The 17,279-nt window shown below is 39.9% G+C and overlaps 1 protein-coding gene across 1 annotated transcript in view; it reads right to left on the bottom strand.

Moving 5' to 3' along the window:
- drd2a (dopamine receptor D2a) overlaps window positions 1-8,620 on the bottom strand; it is a 59,620-nt gene extending 51,000 nt beyond the window's left edge. The window contains exon 1 of the mRNA XM_042486717.2: window positions 8,256-8,620. The gene's annotated coding sequence lies outside the window, so the exon portion shown is untranslated. The remainder of the gene's footprint in view (window positions 1-8,255) is intronic.
- Between the last annotated feature and the right edge of the window lie 8,659 nt (window positions 8,621-17,279).

Genomic DNA, 17,279 nt, shown 5'->3' with positions numbered 1-17,279 from the left:
ATGCTACATCACATCTCCTGTAATAATTACTACAACCACTAGAGGTGCCATTGCTGAGAGTGGGTTGCATTCCTTTATATTAAATGGAAAGTGAGGAATATGAGGAAATAGAAGAAGGCACAGTGTGTTGTGTCAAAATGTTGAAGTCCCTGACTTTACTTATAAAATCGTACATTAGGGACCACTCAGTCATGTATTTGACTGATACATGCAGTAACATGCATCCCTGGAAACAAGAGTACACATTTTAACACTGACATGGGACTTTCAGTGTGGAGATGCTGTCAGAAAGAGGTGAATACAAATGAAATATTGAAGACCCTCCAGGAAGCATCGAGACAGGCCATGTTGAGAGAAAGGAAGACGGACATAAAGGGCTAAATAAAAGGCACTGATGCATCATGCACAAAGGCAAAAGCCTTCAGGGTACAAATTCAATGCATCAGTGTTATTGATACAGTACAACATAAAGGTTATTGTAGTGGCAATGTCAGCTAATACCTACTCAAATCAAGCCATAATGTTAAAAATGGTAGAGAATCTGCCCACTGGAAGGAGAGGAGAGGGAGGTTGGTAACAAGCCTCCATCGACCTCATTAGGTCGGAGGGAAGCTCCGACCTAACAACCGGTCTTGTCTCTTGTGAGGTCGCATATTTCATACACACACACACAACAGCTTTTCCACTACAAACCATGAGGCACACAGACACACACAGAGGAATGAGTGCAGGTGTGTGCACACACAAACATCCAGACACAGCAACCTTACACACGTTGCCAGCTCAACAGAGGCTTGTAACCCACCAGATAAATCAAGTGCTGCCTCACTGTACCCGTCTGCAACAACTGCTGTATATGAAAAAAAAGTGACATAAAAAAAAAACTGAGTTTTTCGTGTCTGATCTGTGTTTGAGCTTATGGCACAGTGATATCGTGGAGTTTATCACCCTGCATATCCCCACACTGACCTGGATGGCGCTGCTGGCTGTTGCACAACCAGAGATACAATGAAGTGGGCTGATTCTTTGTACTTTCTACTTGTGATTAGCACATCAATACCAAAAGTATAGATACTGCAATATCTGTGTCTTTCTCTTATCACATTCTCCCTCCTCTATGTTTGGCACAGTCACACTTTCTTTTAACTCTTTTGAGGTCAAATTGTGACCAAACCACAGCATCACCATCACCCACTGTCAAATAAGAGACTATTTGTCACATGTTGTAACTTCTTAGCCCTCAGTGCCAATAGGTGAAATTTTTGCATAACTTGGTTGCATTTCTTGTCCTTTCATAAAACTTTGGTCAGCTGAAATGTGTGCAGCAAAGGTGTCTGCTTTAATAAATAATGTGATCATACAGCGATGCATTCAAAGGAGGAGGAAGGGCAGAATGACTCAAACTAATTTCACTGATTAGTGAGGTATTATTAGTGGCAGTTTGTAATGATGCCTAAATCGAACTGGTAGTTTTACTTAATATCGTGTAAAAATTTCCCTTCCAAGAAAGTACAAAAGTTCTCAGCAGTATCTGCATGAGTATCACCACTTTGCACATGGATACAGGGTCCTGTTATGGCATGCTACAAGCTTATAAGAACTGTTGAAATATACAGTATCAGTGAGGGGTAATGCGTGTATGTGTAAGATTTCGTGCCCAATTTGAAGAAAAAAAAAATCAGATTTTCAGCAGCCGCTTTCACCAGTTTTGCAACCAGGAAACTGACTACAATAAGACTTAAGAAGCAACAAGTGAGTTTGCAAAAAGGTCACACGGCTATATAGATTGGTAGTGACAACGGAAACCAGTGTGTTATTTTGTGGTTGTCACTTTTATCAGATATTTGAAAGAGATTTTTTTTTCAGTTGCCTTCAAGCTGGTGTGCAAAAAATGAGAGGTGTGCAAGAGAGGAAAACCTATCAACAAAAACCCCATATCATTAGCAAACAATTCCCTTTTAGTAGACACAGGGCAACATGGGCGCTCTGCATGTGCAAAAGGTCTGTGGATTATTTTGGGTGATTGGGTCATCAGTTCTGGAGAGAGAAATTGCTGTTGAGTTTTTAAAATGTATTTTTGGGTGCTTTGTGCATCATCTAGTTTTATTATATTGGAGAGAAGCCAGATATCTCTATGGCCAGTATCTTTAACACTCGGCAACTCAAACCATAATGAGTTAAATTGAAAAATAGCACATCAGGTAAGAGGAAAAATATGTATTTTTGATTTTTGGGTGAACTATGCCTTTAAGTCCAGTATTCATAGCTTTTATAATCCCCGCTTTGACTTAAAAAATCTTGAGGCACATCACAAGGTGTTTGATGCATGATGACCTCCTTTACCAGCCAGTAGTCCCTCTGATTCCTCTCCTGTTTCATTTCATGCCAAACAGAAAGCGTTCATTTAACTATTTAGGGACGTGGCAACCAACCTCACTGTGTATAACAGAGAGCCAAAACAATGAACTCAAAGTAACTGCAAGTATATTGAAACGGCAGGATTGCTTTTTCACTCGTTGCACCATACAAGCAACCATAGACAAAACTAAAGCCTTTATTCACTTCAATTTAAATGCAAAAATATCAGTAAACAAGGCTTTCATGGTGTGCTAACATTGTGAGTACAGCATTATACTAACAGTATATATTACATACATACATCACATATTACATATGTTACTACATATTATAAAACCAGAAATGACTTATCACCGTGTTACCAAGTGTCACACACTTATTTAATCTATTGAAAACCTTTCAGGCGATTATTTCAAAGCTGTGTTTTTTTGATGGCTGTGATACTTTTAGAGATTAATAGTATTTTATTAGACAATCATTTATCAAAGCTGAGACCAAAAGGTCATACAGACAGGAGGATCTATGCTTGCTTTGTTCACAAAACAAAACTCTCCCAGAATAGTGAAGAAAATGTCAAGGAACCTACCACTGAAAGGCTATTTAGCAGCTTTCACATGGCACTTGACACAAGAGGTTGGGAAAAAAATGATCAAGGTGAGACATTAAGTCATGTCATGCCAAGCTTCAATCGTACACATCGCCCTGCTTCATCTCTTGTTCACCTTTTAATTACTTGGCCTTTTAAAGACTGAGATTCAGAGCCAAGCAAAAAGCTTGTGAGTGAGTGACGTTAACATTTTTTCTTTCCACACCTTAAGGGTCGATGTGTGTCAGGGACAATGCTGGAGCTGGAATGATCTGGAACTAGTACTTTTAATTTGTAGTCTATTGGAGGACAATCTTAAATTCACCACACATTCCTGTTTAAGGGTACCGAACACCTAACACATCATGATAATTGGTAAGAAATTTCATTTCTCCAGGGAAATCCTGTTCTTTCTTTCTACTTTTGCTATTAATCCTTATTGCTCCCCCTCTCTTCTAATAGTCACCCCGTCAATCATTGCACATTGTCTGTCATCCCATTGGTCCAGATTGCTCGTTGGAACATTCAAGGGATCTCCCCGCGGGCTTGGAAGTAGATTTTAAATCATTTAGCTTTGATATTTTATCAAGCTCTACAGGAGTCACAACCAATTAGGACATTCTCTGTCCAATTACATCCATTGCGTGTCCCCATTCAACGCACTTGTGCAGTCATGCACACATATGTGGCTGTAGGAGAGGGTGCCTGATACCCTCTGACAAAGTAGCGTAACTGAAGCTAAAGCACTTTTACACCTCTCAGGGGATATATTGTATGTGTGTGACTGGCTCCACCGTGGATCAGTGAGATAGTCATGGAAAGGTTCTCCACTCTTCCTAGACACCCTGTGCTTTGACTGCCTGTTGCTCATGCCTCAAATGACCAATGGGTTGTTGTTTCAAATTAAAAATATGTGATGGTGCACCATCCAGCATACTAGAGCATTATGCGTGTGCAAGTGACTTTGGTCTGTTTTAAACAGCAAGTCAGTCACCTAATAAATGTTATGTATTTCAGTGTGCGTATATTCTAAACAATGAGATTAATTTGTGAAGGTGTTAGTGATACTAGAATGTAACTTTGCTGTGAAGGCAAAGCACTGTGTCACAATGTAGGCACTCAAAAATAAAAATATGTGTGACAGCAAAGAACAATTAGCACTTCATGAAAACAAAACCACTATCATTGCAAAAAAGCACCAGGGTTATTTCTCCAACATGATGCTCCATTCTGTTTATATACACCATTTGGATCGATATATATATCATGGACACACCATTAATGGACAGACAGACCAACCTGCCGACACAACTTTCTCAGCATATAACTGTATCGTCGAGCATAACCAGATCCTGATGGATCTCCTATTGGCTTTAGAACCCTAATTGGCTCCTCCATCCTTTCAGTGATGGTGCTGGTCCCTCGAGTGTTGATGTATTTGACATGCTAGGGAATGCGTTTCATGAGAGAGAGAGAATGTAGGCCAGTTGGATACATTCTCAGAGATCCAATACAATTAAATGATTTACTTGTCAAAATACAATGGGGCTGCTGAGCCACGTGACGATCATACACGTACTGTAAGACAAACAGGAGGAGCTGCGTTACAGCTACATGTGCCTTGTGCAATATTACTGAGATATACAATGATCCCACTGCTTGTTAGCGGAGTCTATGCTATGTGTATGTTTGGATGAAAAATGTATTAATTCAGACTGTCCTCTTATCACTGGCTCCTAGTATGTTTTAGAACATGTTTTAAATTTTTACCGATTACTTTTATGGGTCTTAAAGGCTGTTATCCCTGTTTTTTCTCCGACCTCTTTGAACCACATTGAGCATAGTTTGAGATCTCTGAAAACTAGAGTGTTTGTTGTCCGGGCCCCCGAGGCTCTGGAACAATCTGCTTGAAGAAATCAGGTTGGCTGAGTCAGTGATCTCAATAAGTCCCTCCTTAAAGCATACTTTTATTGGAAAGCCCTTCCTGATTTTACTTGAGTATTAATATCCATTGAACTGCCTTTTCAATCCGTTAAAATATGTTTTCTTTTGCTATTCTTACCCTTTCCTACACTGTATTGGATTTTCAGCCCAGTCACCAGAAAAAAAATGTTGTATGTATCTGTATACCATGAATACATTACATTTGCACATTTCATAAGCATTATATAAATGTTTCTAAAGTGATGGCTGCTAAGATGCAGATTTCGACACCAATCAGCAGCAAAACTGAGTCCTGCCTTTTTTTCCAATGGCTTTGGGCCCCAAACATGGGTGTTTGGAAGCATCCCCTGCCACAAAAAGCAGTTGCTTTTTACAGAGACATCACAGCCTTTCCTGCTGGGGTTATGGCCTGAAAAGCGATTATTTTTCAGAGACATTGCTACTTTTCCTGTTGCAATTGTGTCCCCCGAAAAGTGCAAAATGTATCAATGTTTACAGAAACGTTCAACACCATCATTTTTTCAGGCGATTGGGTTGTGGGTTTTATACACCAGTGTTTTCGTCTGTTTTCTTTTAAAATCTGATGAGTTTATGAATTGTCTGTTTTATTTTGGTTGAACGTGAAGCACTTGTTAATGTAGAATTTGGAAAGTGCTCTATAAATAGGGACTGTTGTGATTTGGGGCTTCCAGTTTGTAATCTAGGCTCTGCTGAAAAGGTAAACTATTTATATTTCATCTAAGCTCACCTATGTGTCAGACAGAACCACACGCAAAGGTCACTGAAGTTCCTATGGCCATTCCCTTGCTGTTTTTGTTTATTCTGGTCAATTTGTCATTTTTAGTCATTATTATGGACCAAACTATGAGAAACATCCACTGTTTTTGTACATTCTGGGTCTGTTGTACCAGCCATGTTATCCATGCTTGACCTCGACAAATATATGATTTAACTTTTCTGAAAGCATCACAGATATCATCTAAGTATCAAAGCATGTAGGAAACCAACATCATTAATTTGCATTAAGGCATGTAGGACATCATTATTTAACACTAACTTTGAGAGTTTACCTTTTTCCCTAAATGTGTAATATCCCACTGTGGCCTCCACAAAGGAAAAAAATAGATATTATTAAAAAAAAAAAACAGTCATATTGTGCTGCTTTTTGTAGCATCTTGTAAAACTGAAGTTAATGCTTCGATTTTAAATGATTTGGTACTTGATTCTTGTGGTTTCACCACAGTCCAGTGCATATGGGATTTCTGTGGAGACTGGATCTCTTCTTGAGAGTGTCTGTTGAATAAATGAGGTCGTAATTTCACAGACTTGATCAATTTTAGTGCCAAAACCCTGAAAACAAATAACATTTGTTAGGGTTTGTAACTGAATGTATAAGCAGAGGCTGTGGCATGGTGTTGTTTTTTTACACGCCAGTTCTCTTGGGAGCAGTATGTTGAATTTAAATGTCACTATTGACTGACCGGCTGCATCAAGTGATTTGGCTTCCAACCCCTGCTGATAGTGTGCCTTATTCACTTAAAGACCGTGTACCACCTTCATGTAAAGGTCTCCATGTAAGCTAATCTCTCACAAAGCAAAGCGATAGCAGAGTCCTCTTTGTCAGTATCTTTTCTTGATTCTATTTCAAGTATTATATTCTGAGACAAATATCCATTTTTAAAAGGCCAGTTGTCTGGAAGAATCAAGGAGATTTGATTCAATGAAGCTGTCTGTGTCAAACAGCTGGACTTGACAAGCGCTGCATCAGGCAGCTCTGGCGATGTTGTTTTCTTCACAGCGAGGTGTGACAGATCAGAAACAGGAAGATGTAGAATCCATATGGATGAACAATGTGCGCGTCTGGAGACTGTCACTGAATAGACAGTAAATGTGCACAGCATCAGGTCTTAGCAGATATTTGGGTGTTAGGCTAAAGATGCTTGCACTGGGGATTAAATGTTAGCTTCCCTCAATTAAGAAAGCACTAACATTATTAATTCTGCCCAATTGGAGTTGACATAACCTCCTTTCTTGGTCATATAAAACCTGGCAGTGTCCATTTTAGTGACTGCATGATTTCACAACAGGGTGTTATGACCACAGATCCAAACCTGCTGTTGTATAGCACAGCTGCTGATGTTTTTTTTTTACTCGAGTTATCAGTTATTATTGAGGGTTTGGTAATGTTTTGTGCTCCTTTTCCCTTTTTGTCTTCAGTTACTCATTAAAAGTGAGTTTAGCTGCACATTGATATCAGTATTGTAATTATCACTGCCATATGTTATTTGGAAAATGGCAAACCAAGCATAATGTTGCATAACGATCCTTACGAGAACCCCCCCCAACACACACACACACACACACACACACACACACACACACACACTAAAATCTGCTGTAAATCTGCAAAGCTTGGAAGGGGCCAAACGCACTGTATATCACAACACAAAAACAGTACAGCAATATCAGGCTAAATATACTAGCAATTACAAGACATAAATCATAAAATGCCACTACAAACTCAGTGTAACAATCACAGACAAGCTGTTAGCCTACACAGGTTAATCAGGACAGCTGCATATAAACCACCTCGTTCCTTTCACCTCATTTATATTTGCTGTTGTTGTTAACTTGTTAAAGCTGCTCAGCGAGGGTTGATAGGATACAGGACAGGGTGTGCAGCCAGAACAGCCGTCACCTGCCCTGCGAAGCGCTGTGCCGAGAACGCGCTGCCTCTGGAGAGCCAAGCGCTAATTACAAACGGGAAGGCACAAACAGATCTGAAATCAGCGCTCTGCGGGATGGAAAAGGGACATCTTGACATGGGCACGCTGCCACATGACAAGAATTAAACTACAGCTCACTTAGAGCACTTTTTCCTGTACTAGATTGCAGCGGAAAGCAAATGTTTGCTTCCAGTTGTCTTACACCAAAGGCTAAACAGGATCAATACTGTAAACAATCGACCAGCTATACAAAAAAATCAGCCCTTCAGCTGCGTATGTGAGACACTTTCACTGTTTGTGCGTTTACGCGCTCACATTCACCAGTTCACAGAAACGGACTGTTCATTTGGACAAACAACCGCGTCATGGTGAAGCGAAAAATAGTAAGACAACAGCAAATTAACCTTGAAAGTTAATATCGGTGCAATCACAACCAATAAATCACTCTGTATCACGGGATCTCCTATTAGGTGGACTGTACCGGATCACTAATTGCTGCTGGATAAAATTACTTTAACGTGTATGACACAGGACAAATTTTAGTAGCATAAATTGACAGGCATAAATTCTGTTTTGTTTTGCGTAATTTTTGGGTTCCTAAATTTGGGTACAAAAAATAGGAAAAAAAAGGTTTGTCTTACCTTCACGCCATAAGTTTGACTGAATCTTTGTTTTTACAGACACCGGCTATTAAATCCAAGAGAATCCACAGTTAGCTCCTACTGTATTCTTCATTTGCTGTGCACATTGTTTACTCTTTTTAATTTAATCAGATCGGTGCCGCGGCTCGGGTACGAGAAATGATGGAAAAAGAACTTCACCAGTGAGCGCCAAAAATACAAATAAAACTGCTTTAAACCATTAACTGTTTATCGGTTGTTTAGCGGAAATTTCAAGGAAAGATTTTCTCCCGTTTCGGTCGTCAGAGAAGTGAAGCAGAGGTTGCAACTGTACGGTGTCTGTGTGGTGTCCTGGAGCTTTACGCACGGAGTTACCTTCGCGACTGACGGAGGCAGGAGACGCGGCGACTGTAAAGAACTGTGTAAATCTAGGCGGGGTTACATTTGTTTAAAGCCTGGCATGGACGTATATTTCCTTTACTGTCATTGGGGAGACCTTACATCACCTTATGTTTGCCACACATTTTCCATCTCTGCACTCAGCGCTTGTTAGTAGAAGATGAAAAAAGGTGAAATGTGCATTTTAAGTATTTCATCCTCTGATGGCAGAGTGGATGCGATTTGAAGAAGAAAAAATAGTTTGCTACTAATTTAGCACACATTCATGTGAGGACCTATGATTGACTTAGTGCATTAGTGCAAAATGTGGAAAATGGTAATGGGCTGGGAAATTAAAGAAATGGGTGGACTGTGGCTAGCATTTGGACTTAAATTAACGCCTTTCTCTCTCTCTCTTAGAAAAACACCTATTATTAGTTATTATTGTTACCATTATAAAATCTATTCATCATGTCCTTTTTTTTCCATGTATAATCCCTATTTTAATATTCAGTACCTGGCATCTCAGAGCTCTGCTTGCCTTCAGTCTTGCCATGTAATCAGGAGCCAGTTTACTCACAGGGAGCTTTGTGAATGCAAACTAGCAGGAAGGAAACCAGTAGTATTCTGTGTCCTGAGGACAATCACATATCCCACAAAGTCCTAATTACATCCTTGAGACTGATTTTGACTTTCAGATTTTAGATACATCAAACACAAATTTACATTCAGACCATAAAGACAAGTACAAAACAAGAAGAGCAGTTTGATTGCAAACTCAACAGTCAACAGTCTTGTATCAGCACCCACCCTTGACCTTGCTTCCTTAAAATAGGTGCTCTAAGTTTAAATACGATTGCTCTCAAGTGCCCCCCAGGTGCTTGCAAACAGATTCAAGAACATATGACATAGAAAGTGTGGTTTTTTTTTTATTAAGTATGCCAGAAATAGCACAAGAGCATTTTCAAGTGCTGCATCAATTTCTCACATGTTGTAGCTGTGGGTTACCTCTTTGTAACCACTGTTGTTGGTTGCATCCTCCTGAAACACAGTGTGGTTTCAGTGACTCATCGATAGTTTTATGATATACGTTTCTACCACTATGATCAGTATTTGTTAAATGTCGAATGGTTTAACATCACTTTGATGTTCTCCTTCAATCAGTACAGAGGTGCTCTTTATGAGACTCAGAACATTAATATAGATGCAAAAAACAATTTGCTATGTTAAGATATAGTGAAATAATGGCATGCTGAGGAGAAAATGAAGTTGCACTTTCTTGGTGTGGATTGTAATCACAGCATCTCTTGTTCATTGGTGTGGTAGATGGTCTAGCGGTGTGTGCATGTGGTTACCTGTGTCTGTAATGTGTATCCCACTGGCTTAGTAATTGCCATTGGTCTGCACTGTGGCCATACAGCGACTATGGGCAGTTTCTTTTCTCCAGTCACAAGCATGCATTTTCCCACTGAAAATGGTGAAAACATAGCCAGTTTATTGGGTTGCACCATATGTGTGGACCCCACAGTATATCTCTTCAGCAACGGCAAATGCCCGCAGATCAGCTTTCTCCACGGATGGAGTCGCCATTTCAGAACCTCATCAGTGCCTCCGCGCTGACCTAGTAAAGAGCTGTCTTAATCAGCCACCAGCCTATGAGGCCTGCTGGAAGCTACTCAAGTTTAAACGCCATCAGAGGAGAGATCATTTCAGTTGCTGAGCAGGAGCTCAAACTCGACATTGACGCCCCATGCTCTAGTATCTTGACTAGATCTTTCAGCTGATAGTAGTAACAAAGTGGGTGTGTTGGGTTTTTTGCTGGTTTCCCTCACTGTCTCAGAATGACATTTCAGACAATTGCTTCGGCCAAATTAATAATCTGTTTCAAGGTATTCTTGCCGTGGGCTGTGTGATGGCTCACCACAGTAGGCTCCTGTCAGGTGTGGCTGAGACTTTTGCTCCTCATGAAAGAGCTTTTCGGATCCATCTCATGGATCTTAAATTAGATGAAACATGGTAATGCGGCAGAAAAAAGATGCGAGCATCAGCAAGCTTTGGCTGCAACTACTTCCCTCGCAACCTCATCAGAGACACGCCCACATCATCCCCATCATAGGTGCACAGCTGCAATGTTTAACAATAATAGTTTTACAATAATGTAAACATGTAACCACTGATAACGGCGATTGCACTTCCGCAAAAGCCTAGCACCCACCCTTCAGTTCCACCCCTGGTTAACACCATTAGCTCTGCCAGCACTGTTGCTGTTGTTAGCACTGTTCACCCTGTTGGCACTTTTTAGCTGCAAGCCACCACTTCAACCACCTTCATGTTGAGAACTGCAGACACTCTCACCTCAGAATCTGAATCATTGATTTGCTTGTGTCATACAGCTCCTTTAAATAAAGATTTGTTGAAGCATAACCTGGGTAATATATGGTAATACAACACAGCATAATTAATGGAGCACCGTGTTTTCATTTCCAAAAGACGAAAAGTGAACATTTGTGTATGGTCAAGGCCTCTCAGTGAGACTAACTGACCTTTTACCTTTAATCTGTATTCATTTGACACTAAAACTAGATAGTGAGGGAGGGATGAAAAAACGGTCCTTTGCCAGGATCCGAAGGTTGATAGGGGTCATGTATGATGGGATAATGGGGGTGGGAGTTGAAGAGAGGAATGAAAATGGGTTGAGCACGTGGGGATGAAAAGAGTCGTGATGAAGCTGCTTTATGAACCTGGGGGTTGACACTTGGTATGGGGGGCATGTCTCTCTATGCTTCTTCATATCCAGGACCATCTCATTTTGAGGCAACAGTTTTAAAAGCTGAGCCACTGCTGAGAAAGGAAAAGAGGAAAAGAACAGGGCAGGGTTGTGAGAAGTGACACAAACAAGGGAGAGAAAAGGTTTATATTGTGCTTATATTGTTATTTTTTTGAAAATGAGATGGGAAATCTCAAGGTGTTATTACTAATTAAGAATTTCCAATATAATGTCTCCTAGAGAACCTAAAGCATTAACACACTGCATACAGAGGATTACTGGGTCAGTTTTTTGTGCGTTTTGGTCATTCATAGTAATAATTAGCAAAACATGACATAATATAAAGATTTCAGGTCCACTAGGAATAGAAGTTTAATAGGGAAATAATCTTACTCAGTATAAAGGATCTTTTTCATTATGTTGCATTCATTTTAAGTAATTAATCAAGGATATATCCACTGATGCAGAACACTCTCAAGTTAATAACAACTGCTAGATTATTTTGTGCATTTGCTATTGGACTTATAGATAGACATCTTTATTGTCATTGTACAAGTACAATGAAATTACGTTTGCGACTCTCATACACGATGCAGTAAAAGACAGGTAGAGAGAGAACACTAATCATAAATTTGCATCACCAGAGTCACAGGACAGGGTCGCAGAAGTCAGATTTCATTTATCATGTGACAAGAGTAAAGAGAGTTGACAGAAGATTGCAAAGGATTTGGTGTCAAAACAAACTTTAGGCAGGGAAGCCTTGATTGACCTCTTTGCCTGGGGCCCCCACTGTCCAGGATCCCCTCTGTATTTTCATCGTTATAACGTCCAGCCAGATGTTACAAGTCTGAGATGTTCTTTGAGGCTACCAAAAGGTATTCTGGGATATGTAGAAACTAAGTGATTGGAGCATGACAGGCTGAGGGAACATAGATAAAGCAAAAAGCTGAAATACAACACCTGAAATCCTCACAATGGATGGAATATTTCACAGATCAGTGATACAACATAAGTGTGGAATTTTCTTCTATGGGAAGCTGCCCGCACAAGGAATGGCTTTTCTCACTTTTGTGATCTTGTGGGGACATTTGTTCTCGAGCAGTCAGACTTTCAAACAGTTTCACACATAAACATTGCACACACTGATGCATACACCCATACAGTACACACACAAGCCTTCACAGTTCCCAAGCTTGCTGTGGGAGGCACAAACACATCTAACTGCTGACTGCCATAAGGCAATATTGCAGCCTGGTGCTGCCTGATACGGCCCCTATTAACTTGGGTTGATGAGTGCATGTTGGCAGAATGCTAAATAAATCACAGCAACTTAGATGATGGTGCTTAGTACATGCAGTTTTGCACACCGTCTTCACCCTTGTGTCATGCCAATGAAGCATTTCATCATCCACTGAGGAATTCTTTCAGCTGGGAGATCCACAATGTTGCGAATAATCTTGATTTCAGGGAGTAAGTTCACTTTGGGAATAAGAATTCATTTTTAGCCCCATGTTGAACAGGACTTGGAGAGACAGATTGTAGATTCTACACACATACGCTCCTCTCTCAGCCTGGCCAAGGCACAGAGTCACCACCGGTGAGCGGATGCCGACTTGAGGTGAGCCAGGGAAAGGCATAGATGTGGCAAGACGAAGGATGCTACTGTTACATAAAGGGCGTTCATTCCCTCTTTCACTCACATGAACACAAACAGCATACACACATACTCTAACCAATGACTACGTTCCAGAAAGTGAATCATATTTTATGCACCAGCAGTCATCACTTTAAAATTCACCTCTTCCTATAAAGAATTTATGGTGTTACTACTGGTTAGCACCAAATAAGCATGTGTGCCATCTTATTCATGAAGCTGAGGCCTGTTCTCTGGGTGGCACTTGTTCTATAATTTGACAGTATGTGTTGAATGAGACAGAGAGACAAAGAGGGAGAGAGTTTTTGAATGGTGGCCAGTTTGGAAGATGATGGTGACAGCAGAGGCACCAGGGAGAGGAGTTAAGGAGAGATGAGGAAGAAAGAGAGATGAGGACAAGGAGGAGATATCCAGATAGGAGAGGTGCACTAGTGGCTGCCTTATCTCCTGGGAGAGTGGGGTATTTTAAAGGATAAGCTCGACAATGTTCTATACTTTTGTTATTGTAAGCACATCCCCATGAAAAAGCCCAAACTAAAAACAAGCTGATCCAAATAACAAGTATTGTGAAGCCAAAGCATGATTTTGCCTATAATTCTGTAGACCTCAGTTGTTTTCAAAAAACTACTGAAAACACATCAGTGAGCCACATTGTTGCACTGGGTAACATATTCCTTTATTACTATGAACGTGGGCACTGTACTTTACTTTGTGTCTGTCCTGCTGACTAACACACAAAATGTGTAGGCAATTAATCTGCAGTTAAAAACTTGTCTCTAATAAAAGCACAGCAAAAACATGTGCTATGTGTCTTATAAAAGTCAGTTGATCCTTCAGTTGCTTAGTCCACAACTCCATCCTGAATATGTCAACAACTATGCAGGCATTCACTGTTCGCAGGTGATGATTCACAATGTGTTTGATGATCCCCTGACTTTTTCTTTACACAGGTAAAACTTTTCGCTACCCTGGTGTATCTTGGCATCCACAAATTGGATCGGAGCTATGATTTGCCTTTATCTCCTTATGAGGTCATGATTTTGCTTTGTTTAATCCTATTCTTAATTCAGTGGCTCCTGTTTTATTTCATTACTTACATCTCCTCTCATTTTAGATCACTTCACTTCCTGCCCTTATGTTTTCCTGCCAATTTTGATTGTCTTCTGCACCCTGATTTGTTCACCTGTCCCTCGCTAGTCCAGCGGTCAGCTCTCCTGTTCTCACTTCCTCAGTTAAGGTTTCCTACTCATCCAGAGTAAAGTTTGCTGTTTACCATAGTTTTTTAAAAATAAAATAATTAATAATAATTAAACATCAGCTTCTTATTTGGAGATAACTAAATTCTGATCTATTTCTCTTAAACCCCCCCTCAGATAAATAAGAAATAAAGGCATAAGTCAGCACGAGTTCTTTTTCTATGCTCATGGGCCTCTCAGACGTTTCTGAACTCTGAGAACAGAAAGAATAAACACAGTTGAGACTTGTTCAAGTTTGCTTTTGGGTCTAACTGTTACTTCAAGAGCTGATTATTTCAGACTAATAAAGATTACCGCAGTGAGAGAGGTATAAAAACATTTCAAGATCTTAGACAGAACGAAGGTGATTTCTCAGGAGCTGAGTTATAAAGTATGAGGAAATGGCCAAAATTCTACCCGCTACCCAAGACTTGACAGTACGAACTGTCTTATAAAATACACAACCAATGGTTTGTATATCTAAGAAATTAGTGCCCCATGAATGGTGTTACGTACTTAACGTAAAGTTGTGCAGGTTACGTTCAGGAAAGGAAACATGGTGATAACATACGTACCTTAAAATAACTTATAGTTCACTCTGTTTTATAGTGTCCAACACCTGTCTCCTGGGGTAAAATCCTGTATTGTATGACCCATCAGCCACCCCAACCTGCTTCTTTACAGCCTGTTCTCACTCCAAACTCATTAAATAGTATAGTATAATAATACTGACCTTGCCATTAAATAGGAACACAATGTAAAACTGCTGTAGGAAACATGGAAATGGGTACTTTCTCTCACTTACCCCTTTTAGTATTGTGCTCAGATAATTTATCACTATCTTCCTCCTGTTGTATATGCTGTTTAACCTGAAACAAAACAAAACACAATATGTATGTGTGTAGTATAAAAAGAAAATAGCAAAAATAGATGGAAGAAAGAGAGATGGGTAAAAAATAAAAGTAAACTAAACTATAAAATGGTGATGGCACTTTGGGGAAATTGAAATTATAAAATATAAATGTAATTGAGTGTAAAGCTGCACAAACATAAAACCCCAAAATACAGCGTGAATCATGCCAGTGGAAAAAAAGGAAAATTAGACTGAACTTCAGATTGGTGATGGTAAAGTGAATCTGAATTAGAAAATTTTAATTAATTAGAAGGCAAACCACTGTCTACCCCAGAGATAGACTCGAGAGCAGCTTAACGTTTTTTGTTTTTTTTTTTACAGATACTGATTTAGCTTGTACACTCAGTCAAAGTAATTATTGCATTTCAAAGGACACTGTGGAGGAAAGATGCAGCCAATGTCAACACAAAGAACTGGCTGCTGCCTGCAAGCAGAGTCTATGTTTATTTCATAAGCTTGTTTAATTGTACTATTTCTATAGCAATGTGTGATTGAACTTTGCTAACGACAGTTGAGTCGAGGTTTACTGCATCCATGGCAACTTTCCATCTAGTTTTTGTTACATTTTATCAAATGCTACATCACAGCAGGTAGGGGGAAGTAGGAGAAAGTGAGGAACAAAGATGTCCTTAATGGAATATAAGTGTAGGAGAAGGTGGAGCTGTAAGGTAAATAATTGATGATGAAAATTTTAAAATCTTATCGTTTGCAGTTTCATTGTTTTATCATGGTCATGCACAGATTTCTGTCTATGAAGCCACATACTGTGGCTTTGTCAGAAAAGGACCACAGGAGGGAGAACAGAAATCCGTCCAGTAATTATGACTGTCAAGGTCACTCATTGTTTAAGCTGCCAAGCCGAGCAGCACGTATACAGTTTAATGGGGCACTTGCATCCTCAAAACAAGCTTGTTAGCCTTATGGCCGCTTGTGACAAAGCACAAAGAGTGTTTGTCTGCAATGAATTTCTTAAGATGCTTTCACATATCCGGTTCCCTCTGTTTGAAACTGATTGCAGTCAATGAGAAAGTTTTTGCCTGGGTGAGGTTAGAGTGATTACACACAATGCAGAGGCCAGATGTATAAGTAGCTGATGAAATCCAAAATCAGTTTTTGTTGTTGTGATTGTCTGCATTTTTCTTTACTTACATAAAGTGTTGCCAACTGTAACATTTTGTTTTCAGTAGTGTTCTAAATCATGGGACATAGACGGATCTCCAGGTAGATAGATATACCTTCCATTAATCAAACAGTGAAGAAATGCTGCCAGATGCAACTCCTGGCTGATGCAAGGGGACGTTTAATCATAGGTGAACCTCAATATAGAGCAGACAGCCTTTTCCACAGATAAACAGCAGATGAAAAGAAAACCATAAAGACTGCAGAACATAAACAATCCAACCTCATGCATTATATGATGTCAGTAGCATCAGCACAATTGCACATGACCAACTTTATTGGCTATATTGTGCTGCAGATTGGAGCGTGTCTTCTGTTTGGAGGCTTTACTGGTGGTTTAATCAGCTCCATGTGGGCACAATTCCACAGGGAGACTCATGTCATGTTATATCACAGGACTTTCAGTTATCATCCCTTTCACACATAAGAGATTATCCGTGGTTGTGGATTCTTTCACATGCTGAGGAAATATACTAACAGATATGCATCATATTGATACCTATGCCTGCTACAACTATCGGAGGTGAAAAATACCACAGTGGGGTATATGCCATGTTATATCTAAGAGCTAAAAATAAGACATTTAGTTTTATCTGTGTGTATGTGTCTTAAAGGAATAGTGACATTTTTGAACAGTGGGTTTCCTGGCTGCTTAAACATAAATCTCTATTGGCTCACCTTGTTTCTTTTACCTGCTTATTTGTGTTTTTTTTGTGCTTTCACTGAATGACAGTGTTGCTTTTTTTCCGTTCTCGCCCTGGCGGATGATAAATGATTACGGTTTCAGTTAGCGGTTGCCCTCTTTAACTCTGCCACATATCCAGGCTTTGTTAACAAGACCGTCAGGTGTGTTTGGATTCAGGGCCTGAGAGGGCTTGAGTTTCTGAAAGTCTGCCTCTGTTAACGCTTGGTGGTGGGA

Source organism: Plectropomus leopardus, chromosome 6, assembly GCF_026936395.1.
Source record: "Plectropomus leopardus strain MGB_pleo_1.0 chromosome 6, ASM2693639v1, whole genome shotgun sequence".
NCBI classification, from domain to species: Eukaryota; Metazoa; Chordata; class Actinopteri; order Perciformes; family Serranidae; genus Plectropomus; species Plectropomus leopardus.
Note: the sequence above shows the minus strand (reverse complement) of the source record. Positions and strands in the feature narration are given on the sequence as shown.